A 15,788-nucleotide genomic window follows, 5' to 3' on the forward strand; every position below is an offset into this window, starting at 1 on the left:
CAATACAATACTATATTTACAGATGACTTCCACTGGTTGACTGCTCATGGGATGTTTACATCCTTTCACTTATTTTTGACAGATAATTCAGCCTTATCTGTGGCTGCATATATGTTGTTTTATAATCTTTAATAGAGCTGAGGGGGGAATAAAATGTAATGTATAATTTATTTAATGAATTTGGCTACTTCTCCTGCTCATAAATTGTTTGCCAGCAGTTTATGAATGTCTCATGCTTATTTGTTATTCAAAAAGTACTTCTTGGGTGATTGTTAATGTTCCTTCCTGCTCTGTGAATTGTTTATGAGCAGTTTGTTCCAAAAGCTTGGGAGAAAAGTCTGAGCTGGGATGTTGGCTTTGATTAGCCATGAGACTCACAGGCTTCTGCAGCACACTGGGGAGTGAAATCCCTGCAGCATTGCAGAGTGGCTGAGGTGGGATGGGACATCTAGAGGTGGTCTGGTCCACCTGCCTGCTAAAAGCAGGATCAGGCAGAGCAGTCTGTGTCTAGCTGGGTTTTGAGTATCTCCAAGGATGGAGACCCACAGGCTCTCCAGGTAACATGTTTGTCTGTCATCAGAGGAAAAACATTTTTTTCTTATGTTTGACCACAGTTTCAGCTTGTCCTGTCCCAGGCACCACTGAGTAGGCCCTGGCTCTGTCTTCTGTACTCCCTCCTTCAGGTATTTATGCACATGGTTAAGATTCCCCTGAGTGTTCTCCTGGCTGAACATCCCATGTCTCTCAGCCCCTCCTCGTATACCCGACTCTCCAAGACTTTAATCACCTCTGTGGCCCTTTGCTGGTCTCGCTCCAGTATGTCCATGTCTGTCTTCTACTGGGGACCCCAGAACTGGATCTCCAAAATGGATCAGCTGGTTTGAAGTTCTCTAATATTCCTTCAAAAGCTGCCATTTTTCCTGCTCTGTTTAGGGAATGCAAACAAAAAACTCAGGCCTGGACCCTAAATAAATAAATCCGATTCTCTCTCAGTGAACAAATATCTACATATTCACAGCTATAAACTTATATTCCCATTTCTGCAGTGATTTTGCCCTTCACATTGAGCATGCACGTGGGCATGCCTTTCTCCAGAAATGGTGGTCCCTGGACCGCAGCTGCATTTGGGGGAGTCAGGGGGTCCTGGCACAGAGGGCTTGAGCTGGGTTTTGGGGTCCTCCTTCTAATCCTTGAGGACTTGCTCGCCATAGTGCAACTTCCACTGCTATCTGAAGAAAAGTGGGGGAAAAAAGAAAGCTAAAGGACACAGAGGTAGCATATAGCATGGAGAAGGACAGTGGGGCCATGTGTCCAACCAACACCTTCCCAAAGCTGATGACTGCCTTGGGACTTGCCATGGGGACATGATCAAGCAGGCTGTGTCCCTGGGAATACAAATCAGCAGGATGGCAGCACACTCACAAAGACAAACAAAACATCGACATAATAGCTCACTGTCCTCTTTCTCCAAGGCTTGCTGTAATACCTGATGTGATTTACCACTTATGAGTTTGTTCCAACCTATACGTTGTACGTCTGGGGTAAATGAAAGCTTGTGCTTGGAAGGCTTAGGATGAAAGAATTTCTGTCCTTGCTCAATTTATGATATCGTGGGTCTATAATATTATTTTTCCCCTTGTATTAGATTTCAGGTGGATTTCTAAAACAAGAAAAAAAAAAAGGAAGGAACACTCGTTTTATTGCATCTGACGGCTACAAAAATACATTATTAAATTCAAGAGCAAGGGCATAATAAAGGTGAGAAGTTAAGTAAAAAGCTTGATGCAAAGCTCACTGAAGCCTTGGGCCCTTGGGTGCTGTGCTGATGCAAGAGCTGGGCAGCAGACACCTGGCTGTGCAGAAAGCTTGTGTGCCTGCCCAAACTTTACTGGCTGGTGGCTTTCTCGTGGCTTTTATCCTTTGTTGCAGTGCTGTTCAGTACCTGTCTGCTCTCATGCTGTGGGCCAGGCTAAGACGGGGGTATGGGAGAAATGGGTGCTGGCCAGGGCTTGGACGAGTTCCTCGGGGAGAGAGAAAGGACAGCCAGAGGCAAAGGAGTTGCGGAACGCTCCCAGGCTGGGTTTTGTGGTTTGCTGGCAGGGTTTGCTGCTTGTTTGCACACTTGTCTTTATTACCATCCATTTATCACACAAAAAATCAGCTAGAATATGTTGCTCCGCTAACGTTGCTGGCTTATGCAGGGCATCGCTGGGTGGTTCACAGCTGTGAGCAGGTAAATGCAGTGGGTAGCTTTCCAAGTGAATCATTTTTAATCAGAAATCATGACGCGGCAAGAGCAACATTTTCCATCCTCCACCCAGGCATTAGGTCTATGAGGAGGTTTGGGCTGTGTTCTGTTTCTGAATGGAGATTTGAAAACACAACCTAAGTAGATCTTAATTTATTTTGTGGAGTGAAGATCCGTGCTCCTGCTCAGCCATGGCAGGTGGGATGGGGCTGCTCTGGCCTCTCCCGAGTACAGCAGGGTCCAGCACCTTGCTAGCGATGTGTATGTGTAGGCAACACTTTCACCCATGTAGTTTCGACATGGGGCTGCTGTTGACTTAAAAAGAGACATGTGGTCCCTTAGGAGCTCTGAGAAGTTCCTCCTGCAAAGCTGGTGGAGTGGGAGTCCCTGCAGCAAAGGGGAAGCAAAGATTCCCTCCCCAAATACCAGGCAGCTCACATGCTCATCCCTTGGATGAGAGAGACCAGCTGGAAGATGTCTGGGCTGGTTGGGAGCCCTGGGAACAAGAGGACAGTGTTAACATGAGGTTTCTTTCTCACTGATCCTGTAGCTATAGCAGTCTCTAATTAGGCGCTCTGAACATACCCTGCTTCCAGATTTGCTTGTGGATAAAACTGACCTTTAAAATAGAGTACTGAGATACCCAAGGGGCTGGACATCTCCAGAACTGGACAGCAGGTGAACATTAATCTGAGAGACATAAATTTTTTATGCTACAGCTTAAAAGCTCCAGTCATCTGCACAATTTACTTCACCTCTCTGGACTTGTTCCCGTATCTGACAGAAACATTGTGAGAATAACGTTGCAGTGACGGAGGCCAGACAGGCATCTTGCAGTTCATGTCTCCACAGCTGTGGATGGCTGTGCCCTAGATGGGCTCTAAGAGACCTGCTGTCTGGCTGCCGGGTCCCCTTCCACCATCGTCTGCCTCCCTGAGCATCGGATTCCCTGTGAAAGGCAATAGCAATGTTGGCTTTCCCTGATAAACCCCAATATGACAACCTCAGTTACATGAGAAAAATGAAGCTCATACAATTTGCAAACCCATGACTCCAGGACCTGATGCTTTTATGAACACATTGCCAGGACTCATTGTTCTGGGTGAGAAAATCAACCAGGAGGAGGAACGTGGGATGCACCACTGTCTCATCAGCACCTCCATTCACTCCTATGGACAAATTCCTTCTCTTCGCCACAGTTAGAAAAATCAACTGAAAATAAGTGGAAATAGCAGAGTACTATCCTGCACCAGTGCCCAAGCATGACCTGCGGCTGGCTGTTCAGCATGGGTAGGTAGAGACAGGTCCCACAACCTGAGCTCATTGATGTGTACAGCATGCCAGAGTGCAGGGCAGAGCCAGGCACGTCTCTAACTCCCAGGCGTTAGTCACAGAACAGAGTGGGGAACAGAGTGAGAGCCTTCCAGCAAACTACAATTGTTTTATGCCACATTCTGCAGTAAATCATCACCTTTTTAATAGAGCTGCTGTGGGAACAGGGATGGAGACATAAAAGGAAAAGAATCCTTGTGTTGCATTTTGCTGTAATGAAAGACTGCTAATTGTTTGTGTCCAGTGTGCGCTCGTGTTTATGTTACTATTTTGTTACACAGCTCCTAAATTAAGTTGGCTCTAAAACAAACTGTCCTACAGCAGCCCTGCATGGCCTCCTTGGGTGGCTGCATCCTGGTGGCTGGTTTGGCACACACGTGTCTCCTGTTCCCTGCATGCAGACACTATTGATTAGCACTTAATTATAAAAAACCTGTTTGTTCTGAGGATGAGGAGGATGTTCAATGGGGAAACCTCTTGGGAACGAACTATTTAAAAGAGCCTTGAATGAGACTGAGGTGGGATTGGTCCCTCAAAGGGGGACCTGTTTTGTTAATTTGCGGTGCCGAGGATGGTTCCTGGCATGATGGAGGGAGGGGTGCCCTGTCCACCCATGCCTGCCCCATATTCCCCCCTCTTTGAGGCTGGTGTTGGGCTTCCCAGCAAACCATGGACCTCAGGACGGTTGCTTCACCTGCACGTGGTAGCTACAGCACTGGCCATGCCAGGGCTACTGCTGGGGTGGGTTATGCAAGGAGGGATCCCTCCAGCTCCTTGTCCATCACTGTCTGTCCTGGCTGGCTCTGGAGCTTTCTCTGGCTGGTGGTTCTGCGTGTGTGCCCTCTTCCAGACTGTGGATGCATGGGCAGCAGTTGTGCCCTGACCCTTTTGGGAGCTGGTTAGTTGTTAATACCACCTCTCCTGTGCAAAACAGTTGCTGATCTTCCCCGTCTCTGTTTTCATCTTTGCAAACATGAAATTCTGCCTCTTCTGTCAGTCCCTTCCCTTGCTCTCCTCTTAGCCAGGGAACTGCCTTCAGATGGTTCAACACTTATATCTGAATGGCAAAAGGACATGATTAAGGGAAGTGCTTTCTGCTTTATATTAAGAGACCAGAAAAGTACATAAGAAAAGAGAAGAGAAGAGAAGAGAAGAGAAGAGAAAAGAAGAGAAGAGAAGAGAAGAGAAGAGAAGAGAAGAGAAGAGAAGAGAAGAGAAGAGAAAAGGAAAGGAAAGGAAAGGAAAGGAAAGAAAAGAAAAGAAAAGAAAAGAAAAGAAAAGAAAAGAAAAGAAAAGAAAAGAAAAGAAAAGAAAAGAAAAAAGAAAAAAGTAGAGCCTGTGCCAAAGACCACAAGGTGTCTTCTCACAGCTTGTGTGACACTGAAAGCAGAGCTGGGGTCTGCCAGCAGCTCAGGATTTTGGGGCAGACAGTCACTGTGCTCACTGTTAGCACAGGTTGGGGTTTCCCAAGGGAGTGGAGGAGAACTGAACCCCCTCATCAGCAAGTGCTGCACAGCAGCAGGGGCACAAACACACAACCCTGTGTGAAGGGATCTGTGTCATTGTGAGATCCTACCTATGTCCATGCCAAAATAAGAAGATGACAATTTCTGTATGAATGGATTTGGCAGTTGCTTTGAGAAACCCCCATGGGGCAGACACAGTGCCTGGGAAAACTGGGCCACTGTGGGTGCTGCCAAACGTGCCACGGCGGCTTGCTGTCCCCAGCACCCAGCTCAGCCGCACACCAGCCTGCATGCAATCATTGCTTGGCCTCGTTTTGTAAAACAATTTCTCCCATTTTCCTCTGAAAAGGAATGGCATTTTCAGCTGCCCGATCAGATTGAAGAGGCTCTACTAAATGTTTTCGAGGGAGCCATTTCATTCCATGCAATATAAATATAAGCCCATCTGACAAATAATTCCAGATCTGTGGAAAACTATCACTCTTCTGTGAAGCACTGGGAAAGCTGGTGTGGAGCTTTCTTATTTTCTTACATCAAATTAATACTGCTCTGATCTGCAGAGCTCTTGACATACTCACGATTTCCACTCCTTTTTCTTTGCCAGTGGGGCAATGAGAGGCCTGTCTAAGATGTATGTAAGGCTTTAGTAAAGGGTGAGCAAGGTGTTGTGCTGTTCCCTTCACGGGAAAGGTTTTTGCTAAGAGGCAATCCAGGCTGTGTAAGGTGGAGAAAAATAAATATATTAGCTATACTCTGTGAGTCTTACTACCTTTGGTGTTTGGAAGGCTGGTAGATGAATGCTTCTGCCCTTCATGTAGGTTTCAGATGTCCTTGTAATCGCCTTGAATGGAAGGAATGGGAGAAATAAAAGCAGTACACACAGACCAGTGCGATGGATGGCTCCTGAGGGAGTGACTCTCCTGTTGCAGGTTTGCATTGCTCCCTGGGAAAGCCAGGATGTGGATCTACAGTCTTCTGAGAGTTGTCACTAAATACAAGGGTGAGACACACCCAAGACATTCCCGGAGGTGACCTGTGGGCTCAGGGAAGGGGCTGCACTGACAGAAAGGAGCCTGGGGCTGGTGAAAGCAGTGGTGGGCAGGGTCGGACCCCCAGGGCAGCTGGGCAGAAGCATTGCTCATTCAGCCCCACCAGCTCACCCTGCTGACAAACCGGGGTGGGAGGGTTTTGCACAGATCTATCTGCAGGATTGAGACAGCTCCTGATATGGGGAGGTCCTTGCTGCTGCTGAACTGATGCCTGTTAAAGCATTTCCTGCTGGCTATGAAATAGCCATCCTATAGTTAAAGCATAGCTGGCCAGGTAAAGGGGGAAGGCTGTTTCACACCATTAACCCCATCACGGAGAACAGAGCAGAGAAACCCCTTCCCCTTGCCCCATGCTGGGAAGCCCCTGGTATGAATTTGGGATTGCCAGGGCCACATCCCATTATGTCAGGGCCTGATTCAGCCACTGAGCAAGGGGAAGAACTCATTGCTCCCTCCATTGACTGCTTCTTACAGAAGCTGCTAGGGCTTTGGGCAAAATGTGGTATAACCTAAACACTGTGGGACTTGTCTTGCCAACATATGCGCAAAGCATATGTATAATCAAAGCAGAAGTTCGTCGTAATACTGCAGTGGAGAAATGCTGCATGAAAGCAGGAAATATCCAACGTGCATTGCAAATGAAGAGGTTTTTCATTTGTGTTCTAAAGGACAAAAAATACCGCCAAGCCTAGTTAATAACACAGGAAAGCTCTTGTGGCTATCAGGGATCTTCAGCTCTAATCCCCTCTGATAACAGTAAATTGAACCAGCTCCTCTGCTGAGGTTTTCTTGTAGCTGGATCATACCCATATAATAAGAGAAATGGGCACTGCCTCTCCTATTTACCGTTTCTTCATTTAAATAAGTTTTTAAACTGCACTTTTCTTCCTTCAGAGACATCTGATTTACTGCATTGTAAATGGAAACCACTCCTGCAACAATACCTTTTTCTATCAAGATTTGTAATCAGGCTGTTTCTGTTGAACTGTTGTTATTCAAGTTATTAATTTGTCATTTTGCACAGAATACGATCACAGAAAGAGATGAGCAAAAGGGTCTATGCACCTGCAGGCAGAGCAGGACAGATTTAATTAGAGCGAAGAAAGCTGCAGGTTTTATTTTGTGTATATGGTTGTTGGGTTTTTTTCCCTCAGCCCAGCATTTTAAAAGCTTACACAGCAATCTGCATAAATTACTATGCACATTTTTTATTTAGATTCTTACACCTAATTTGATTAATGATAATGACTTTGACAGTGCCATAGCAAATGTTGGGTAAGGGAACAAAACGTATCAGTTTTGGTACTATTGTCTCTAAAGGAAGAGCAAACACTGGAAACTGGCCTTTAGCATTGATTTGAAGATATTTTCCTTGCTCTTGGCGTGGAGGCAGAAAGCAAATGCTGGTGTCTGTGGAAGCCTTTGCATTGGACGCGATGTTTGTTTTCTGAACGCAGCCATCTGTGCTGCCCTACCTGGACCGGGCGAAAAGTAGGGTGTGTTGCTTTTGCCTGGGATAGAGTTAATTTTCTTCACAGTAGCTAGTTATGGGGCTATGGTTTGGATTTGTGCTGGAAACAGTGTTGATAACACAGAGATGTTTTGGTTACTGCTGAGCAGTGCTTACACAGAGTCAAGGTCTTTTCTGCCTCTCACCCCACCCCGCCAGTGAGGAGGCTGGGGGGGGCACGAGAAGTTGGGAGGGGACACAGCCGGGACAGCTGACCCCAACTGACCCAAGGGATATTCCAGACCATAGGACATCATACTCAGCATATAAAACTGGGGGAGGAGGAAGGAAGGGTGGGACGTTCGGAGTGATGGTGTTTGTCTTCCCAAGTCACCATTAGGCGTGATGGAGCCCTGCTTTCCTGGAGATGGCTGAACACCTGCCTGCCCATGCGAAGTGGTGAACTAATTCCTTGTTTTGCTTTGCTTGCGTGTGCAGCTTTTGCTTTACCTATTAAACTGTCTTTATCTCAACCCACGAGTTTTCTCACTTTTACTCTTCCAATTCCCTCCCCCATCCCGATGCAGGGGGAGTGAGCAAGTGGCTGTGTGGGGCTGAGCTGCCAGCTGGCGTTAAACCACAACATAGAGTTTCTTCTGCTGGAAATTTTCTGGGGCAGGTGTTAGTGTCCCACCCAGTAATTCAAGTTTGAATGGTGATTCAGACTGCTTGAAAGGGCCAGCTGCTTCAAACACCTTAACTCTACTTGCTGGCTGATGCAATAAAGTGAAGTTTTTCATCCATCGCTTCTGCATGCAGCTCAAGCCAGCAACCATGTCCTGCTGAGGTGCAAGTTGGCGGTTGCACCAGGGAGGTTGTTAGGAAAAGTAGAAGTATTAATTAGAAGATGCTGACATTTTTACCCCATTTCTTTCCCGCAGGGAGCAGTGCCACACTTTCACCTGTATTTCTTCGCTGGAACGATAGTGCAGCACTGGAATAAATCCCAGAGAGGCCACAGGATTGCCATCCTTGGAGGTTTTCAAGACTTAGATGAGTAAAGTCATGACTGACCTGGTCTAGCGTTGGTGCTAGTACTACTTTGAGGAGGACCTTGGTCCAGAGACCTCCAGAGACCCCCTGCAGCTGACATTTCTGTGGTTCCTCTAGTTCTTCACAAAGTCAGCACCAGTTTCATCTGCCTGGAACAGCCTCTGTAGGAGTGACTTCGTTTGGGTGAAAGAAGACGAAGCTAAGATTATGATCCCACTCCCTCTAACATGAATTAAAAAAGGAATTTTGCAGTAAGAAAAGCCCTGTTTTTATTGATGCTGCACAGAGGCAAGTGATTTTGCATCTAGTTTTAGGAGAGCGATATAACTGGCTTTGACAGCCTGGTCTAATAATAATAAAAAGGCCCAGCTCCTCGTAGTGCAACCTCATAGCAAAACTGGAGTGTGAATTTGTCCCATAAAAATTCATCTACCATGGCTAAAGCCCTGTAAATTGAATTCTGTATTTTGGCTGTTAAATTAAAAAAAAAAAAACAACAAACCTACAACAGCATAATGATAGAAACATTGCTCAGCTTTTGCAATTGTATCTTGTTAAAACATCACTTCAAGTAATTTACAGGGTTTGATTAAAACATATATTTAAATGAACTATCATTTCCCATCTCCCCCCTTCTCATCCTCCCCCTTCACCCTCCCAAGGATGTAAAGCATTACATTGAGGCTAGATTTCTTCAAACAGAAATGATGAGCCTATTACCCTGCACAATAAAACCCTGCCACACTTTGGTGTTGACTATATACCGCATAGTCACCAGCCATGAGCTTTAGTTAGTACTCAGAGGGTCGAAGGATGTGGAAGATGCTTCCTGTGGTGACTGGAGATGCATTTGGGAAGCTGAGAGTGGCAGCGGGGGAGATGCTGCCCTATGCCCAGAGCTCTGCCCCCACCTCACGCTGCTGAGCTTCGCCTTGAGCATCCACCCGGCCTTATGCCCAAATACACTGCCAGCGGTGCAAGATAGGATGCTTGCAAGCATAAAACCTGAGCAAAAGGAGATAAATTTGTATTAAAGTGCTTTTAGACATCAGAGAGTGTGTTCCTTGACTGTGCTTAGTTAAGGTCAACTGCATTAGACTGGAGCAAAAATCCACTGGGCTCAGTATCGGCCTTTGACAGCAAGTGAGGGGGAGCAAATATAATGATACCTCCTTTGATCACTGTCCAAAGAGCCAGGACCATGCAGCTCATGCATGCCCTGAGCCAGAGGCTCAGGTTTTTGTTGAATTTGAAGGCCTTCGATGGATTATTCTTCTATGAACTCACTCAGCTGCTTTTTGAACCCATCTAAAATTTCGTATCTGCAGGCTCCTGCAGTGAGAAGTTCCACAGCTGAGCTCTGTGATGTGTGAAAAGTGCCTCCTTTTTCCCATTTTGAACCTTTCAATTACTGGTTTCACTTAATGATTCCAAATTCTTGCATTAGAATAGGCCACAGAGTCATTTTCTACTTACTGTCTTTGTGCCACATTCCATCTTCTGTGCCTCTCTCTCTATTCTGATTTTTCTGTTTCCCATCCTGAAAGGTCCTCATCTGTTTAGCTGTTTCTCATTTGGAAGCCATTTCATACCTTTGATGACTTTTGCTGCTTTCCCCTGGACTTTTTTCATTTCCACCTTATTCTTTTCAAAACAGAAAGACCAGACTGTGCCCAGCTTTCAAGATGCAGGCAAGCCATGAATTTATGCAGTGGCATAAAGCACCAAAATAGATGTTCTGTGTTTTGTTATCTAGTAATTCCTATTGTTCCATTTGCTTTTTTGACCATTTCTGAGTTTTCACAGAGCAATCTGTTATAGCCTCAAGATCCCTATCCTGCATGCTCAGAGCCTAATATTAGAAATACAGAATTGCTTATTAGCCCATGTGCATCACTTTACATTTATCCATATTAGACTTAATCCATCATTTGGTTGCCTGATCACCCAGTCTCTAAGGTCTTTCTGCAATTCTTTGCAGCCAGCTCCTTTCTTTACTGCTCTGAGTAACTTGGTGTTACTAGCAAATGCAGTAAAAGCATTACTTCTGTTAAAGCAACAGAAGTACCCAGAGGCATATATGCAGCTGTATGTGCAAGAGCATGCAGCTGTAAATCCATATGAGCACTGCCCAAGATCGCTGCGTGTGGTCCTGTCAGTGAAGTGCTGACAGTCTTTATTTCTGCATGCAGTGTTCACCAGATTTGGGATCATGGAAAAATTTACCAGGGCATGCTGCAGGAAACTGAGAATATGGAGGAAGGTTTGGACTGACTGAGGACATCCTTCACCACAGGTTATCATTGCCATTTCTATTGTAATGTCCCCAAACTGGGTCAACCCCATGACATTAAATCAGTTCATAATTATTTGAATTCAGTTGCATTTGACAGGCTTTGACAGATCCCAATGCATCTTCTGCTTCAAAAACAGTTGTTAGAAGCCCTGATTATTCCATAACCTTAATTCTGTTTGTATGTTGCCACTGCTTTCCTGTGATGTGCATTCCTGGGAGATGTGAATTTTATAATAAAACACATAAATTTACAAGAAATCTCTCCAGAAGTAATATTCTGTGAATTTTCTGTTAGCTGCCAGCAATCTGCAGCAGTGCTATTGGTAGCAGCAGCAGTAAATGAACTACCCTTTTCACAGCTGCATTGCACTGGAACCAACAAAACATTTCTGTATCAGCCCACAAATAAGACTGAGCAATGGCTCCATGAGAGAACAGGGACGTGGACAGGCAGAATAACAAAGTTTTTCCACTTCAGTGCTATTTCACGTTTGCAAAATAAAGATGCAAGCCTTGCCTTATACAGGTGGTGGTTTTGATCAGCACTTTCCCCAAAACCTGCAAAGAATTGCTTTCCACATACTTTATGGGACAATTAGTGGTCCCTCTGAAGCCTGAGATCGTTTCTCTCCACTCAGGCTGTCCGTCACCTGCTAATGCAAATGGCTGGGTCAGAGCACTTGCAGGATAAAATGATGGAGTTGGAGGGTTTGAAAGATCAGGCAGGTCAAGTGGCTGGGGTCTGGGGGAAAAAACCAACCAACCAAAATCTTAGCTAAGCAGTCCTGCACTTTGAAAGGGCTCCTGTCCTCCAAGGACTATGACAAAATGCCTCTGCACAGGAAGGAACAACCTGAAGTAGTTACTCGAGGTGGTGGTGACATGCTGGGCGTGTTCCTGGGTGGCAGCCACTATGAGTGACATGCAGAAGGCGCAGAGGTGAGAAGGACCCTGCACCGCTGATTGCTTGGGCCTGGGATTGGCTTCAGCTGTTGTAGCTACCATCTCAGAACTGGGTAACTACTCCTAGCTAGTCATCACAGCTCCCGTTGGAGTCCAAGAGAGATTCTGACATCACTAGAGGACATTTTCATCTTCTTCACCACTGGTCCTGCTTGGACTAGGCTGTTCCCCTCCTAAGCCCTGTAACGGATGCAGTGAGATGAGCCTCTCTCCATAACCATTAAAACCAAACCTGAGCATCATCCTGCAGCACTAGCTTGGTACAAATCTGTTACCAGCATCTGACCACCTTTCTGCAGTTAGAAGGTAAAACCAGTCCTCATGATGGCTTTCTGCTGGCACCAGGAGGACAGGCAGTGACCACGCTGATGTGAGAGTGATGCAGACAAGTGACTGATCTGGGATAAAGCCAGCACAAAGCTAACCTGGGTGGCTCTTTGAGCAAGTTTGATCCAGTGGGGAAAGCCTGCAGTGTCTTTCATCATGCAGCTCTGGCATCTTTCATCTGACACTAGATCCTCCAGATTCAGCTCTTACCACCAGTCGAATGTGGGCTTTGAACTCCATGCTCTCAGGGAAGGGAAAACAAGGGGAAAACAGACAACTTGCCCCCCACCCCCGAGTTTGCTCCACCCAGGAGCATCCCTCAGGTGAAGTGACCATGTCCCCTGCTGTGTCGGAGGCAGGTGGGGACCCGGGCTATTTTAGCACCCACTGAGCAGGGCTGTGCTTTGCTCTGAGGTGCAGCTGCAGAGCTCCCCAGCAGCTGGAAACACTTTGAAGAGCTGAGCTTTACCCAAGGCTGGCTTTATTTTTCTTCCTTATTGACAGCAGCAGCGGGGACCTTTGGGCACTTCAAAGACTGATTTTAATCACTTGCCTGATTGAAGCGATTGGCACCTTTAACTTTGATATTTCTTGCCATTAGCCTACCGACCTCCAGGATTAAGGTATTCATCTTCAAAAGCTGAACTGGCTTTGTTTATGCTGGGGCTGTGACTGCTCCTGCTTTTCCCAGCATGGGATTAATTTCTCAGCACTGGTCAGCAGGGGTCATGCTCTGCCCTGGAAGCCAGGAGGGGCTGTGAGAGGCTGCATCTCCCCCAGCTTCATCATCCCTCACTTTATTTGCTATGGAGATATTTAATTCCACTGGTCTTAGTGTGGGATTAAAGAGAAGGACATGTCCCCTTCTCTTGCCAGCTTTAGAGATTACTTTTTTCCACATATTTGCCAGGGTCTTGTGTGCAATCCTTGCTGGTTTGTATTTCAAAAGAGCCAGGTTTTGCACTGCAGTTGTGCTCTCTGTAATCCAGGGCTTGCTTTTCTCATTGGAGTAACTCTTGGAAATCCAGAGGAGTTAGGGCAGCCTGCACCCACCTTATGCTGGGTGCTCTGCAGGTGGTAAGTTGGACCCAAGCTTGAGGGTCTGAGACAAACCAGAGCAGATGGATCGATCGGACAGCCCCCAAAGTGAACCAGCTGGTGGGATGGTTACTAGAAAGCACAGGCTTGCACCACTGCAAACTAGTCCTGCCATGGTCAGTTACTGGGGGGGGCTGAGCATGAATGAGAGCTTCTGCTCCTCACCAATGTGGCAGGTGGGTCATGCCCTTCTCCCCACCAGCCACTTGTTGTGGCCCCCCTAGAACCCCCTTTACCTTATGTGACTTCAGCCTGTATATGGCCACAGGGCAGCCATAATTTCTGGTTTCTCTCTTTGGGGGCAGACCATCTGATCTACTGTTTGGCCTTTTATGCTTCAGAAGATGTTGGGCAAGTAGACAACAGTCTTGGCTATGCACAAATCTGGACCAGAACACTTCCATCTTTGTTGCACTTGAGAACTGGGGTGGTACCTCTGCCTGCATCTGCATCTAAAAGGGTAAACACCTCTGGGCTCTTTTGATAGGAAACCATTTCTGCAAGGACTCAAGTGCCTGGGTTCTAAAGCCAAAGCTGACTCCTTTCTGGGTGTAAGTCCCATTTTCTCTGATCATTTCCCATCTGTGCCAAGAGCTGAATGAATATGCTGAATGGGATCACCCCCTTGCTGTCCTCCCCAAGGGACTATTCCCTCTTTGAGCTGAAGGAGCAACCAGGCTGGTATCTGCCCCTCGCTGCTGTTAGGGCCATAGTACCAGAGGGGGATGGAGAGAGTGCAGTGAGCAGCTCTGAAACAGAGATGTCAGTCTGGCCTGATTTTCTCAGTCCTGAGATCCTCCAGACTATGAATTTTCTGAACATTTGTTTCTCACAGCAGGAGCTATTGTTTCTGACATATTTATCCAGCTCAGTGCTACCTTGAGATATCACTTCTGACAGATAACCTTCTTAAATTAAACATACAAATGTGCTGTACTGAGAAGGAAGATATGAGCACTAATGTTTCTGAGGATGATGGAAGAACCTGCCCATTAGCTCCTCCTGAGCTGCTAAATATGCGCCTTTATTAGGAGAAGAAACAGTGGGCCAGCATGATCGAAGGAGTAATGGGGAGAGAGATCACAGGTTTGGGATTTAAGATGAAATGCTATTCAAACTGAGGGTTGGGAGAGGCCAGGGGAAAGAACTCAGTTCTCTGCTGTGCAAAAACTGATGCCAAGTTACAGAGAAGGAGGCTGGGGTCCAGTGGATGAATTACCAGCAGGAAGCTCAGCCGCTCCAGGACCCAGACAATCTGCCCGTTTTTTTTAAGGATTTCCTAACACCTTTCCTTGTGCTTTCCCAGCCTCCTGCTGGTGGCAGCTCTGGCTCCTGCAGATGCTCTGGTAGGCACCAGCTGCTCTGCCTGGGCACAGGGCATGGCCGCAGCAGAGTTCAGAGATGAGAAAAAGGAGGTCCCCAGGGTACCTCCAAGGTGACTGTCCTCAATGCTTGTTACTTGCTTGAAATTTTTCCCCAGAACCAAACCCAGCAGCCTGACCCATCTGGTGAATGTCTCCTTAGGATAACGTGGCTGCAAGGGATGGAGCAGGATGGACCTGCAGTTGGGTCAGCCTAAAGAGAAGTGCTGCGAGTGCCTGGTTTTCCTCTTTTAGCTTTGAGAACCTCCACCAGTCCTCAGCGCAGCTGTGACAGAAGAGTGCTGGGATGATCACAAGCTACTCTCTCCCTGGTAGAAGGCAAGTGGTTCCCTGGGATGCTAATGCTGTGCTATTAAACATGCTGCCCTACGGAGACATCATTGCACTGACGCAAGTCCCTCGGTGTCTCTTTCCTTTCCCTCCTCACTTGAGCTGTGTATAACCTGTCCTACAAATATAAATGTTTTGGAGCAGGGACATTCTTCATTATTTCTCTGCATGGTACCTGGTTAGGCCTTACATTTAATCGGGGCTGTGCCTTTTCTATCAGTTATGTAATTAAGTAAAAAGAAAAAGTGCACTGCAATGTGACAGCTTCCCACTCAGATGTTGGAGAGGTCTGTGGGAAGAACAACACTGCTCTTCAGCTCTTAAAAACAGCATGAAGGAGGTAAAACACACTGCATTTAACTTCTGATATGGATTGTACAGGCTTGCCACGGGAAGCTGGCTGGTGTTTGTTTATCAGCACAGGTATATGCCATACAAGCTTCTGGGCTTTGTCTGAGATTGCTCAGAGGGAAATGAAGGACTCGGTGGGTGTCCTGGCTGCTGCATCCTGTTCCCCTGTTCCTGCCTGACCAAACCCTCCCCGGGGGTCCCCAGCCCCTCAGCGGGGACAGCAGGAGGCAGCTGGTGTCTGTAACCCCCCCGCCTCCCCTGGATCCTCTCTTGCATCCTAAACTGCCAGGGAAGGTGGGCTTTCACTGAGATGCCAAGATACGACTGCCCAAGGTTGAGGCACAAGTGTACAACTCTCACGCTTGGCAGGAGTGCTAGCAGCCCCTGGCCAGAAGTGAGGGTAGGGACGTCCGAGCTCAGCCCCTGCTTCCACCTCCAAGGGT

Source organism: Harpia harpyja, chromosome 1, assembly GCF_026419915.1.
Source record: "Harpia harpyja isolate bHarHar1 chromosome 1, bHarHar1 primary haplotype, whole genome shotgun sequence".
Taxonomy (NCBI): Eukaryota; Metazoa; Chordata; class Aves; order Accipitriformes; family Accipitridae; genus Harpia; species Harpia harpyja.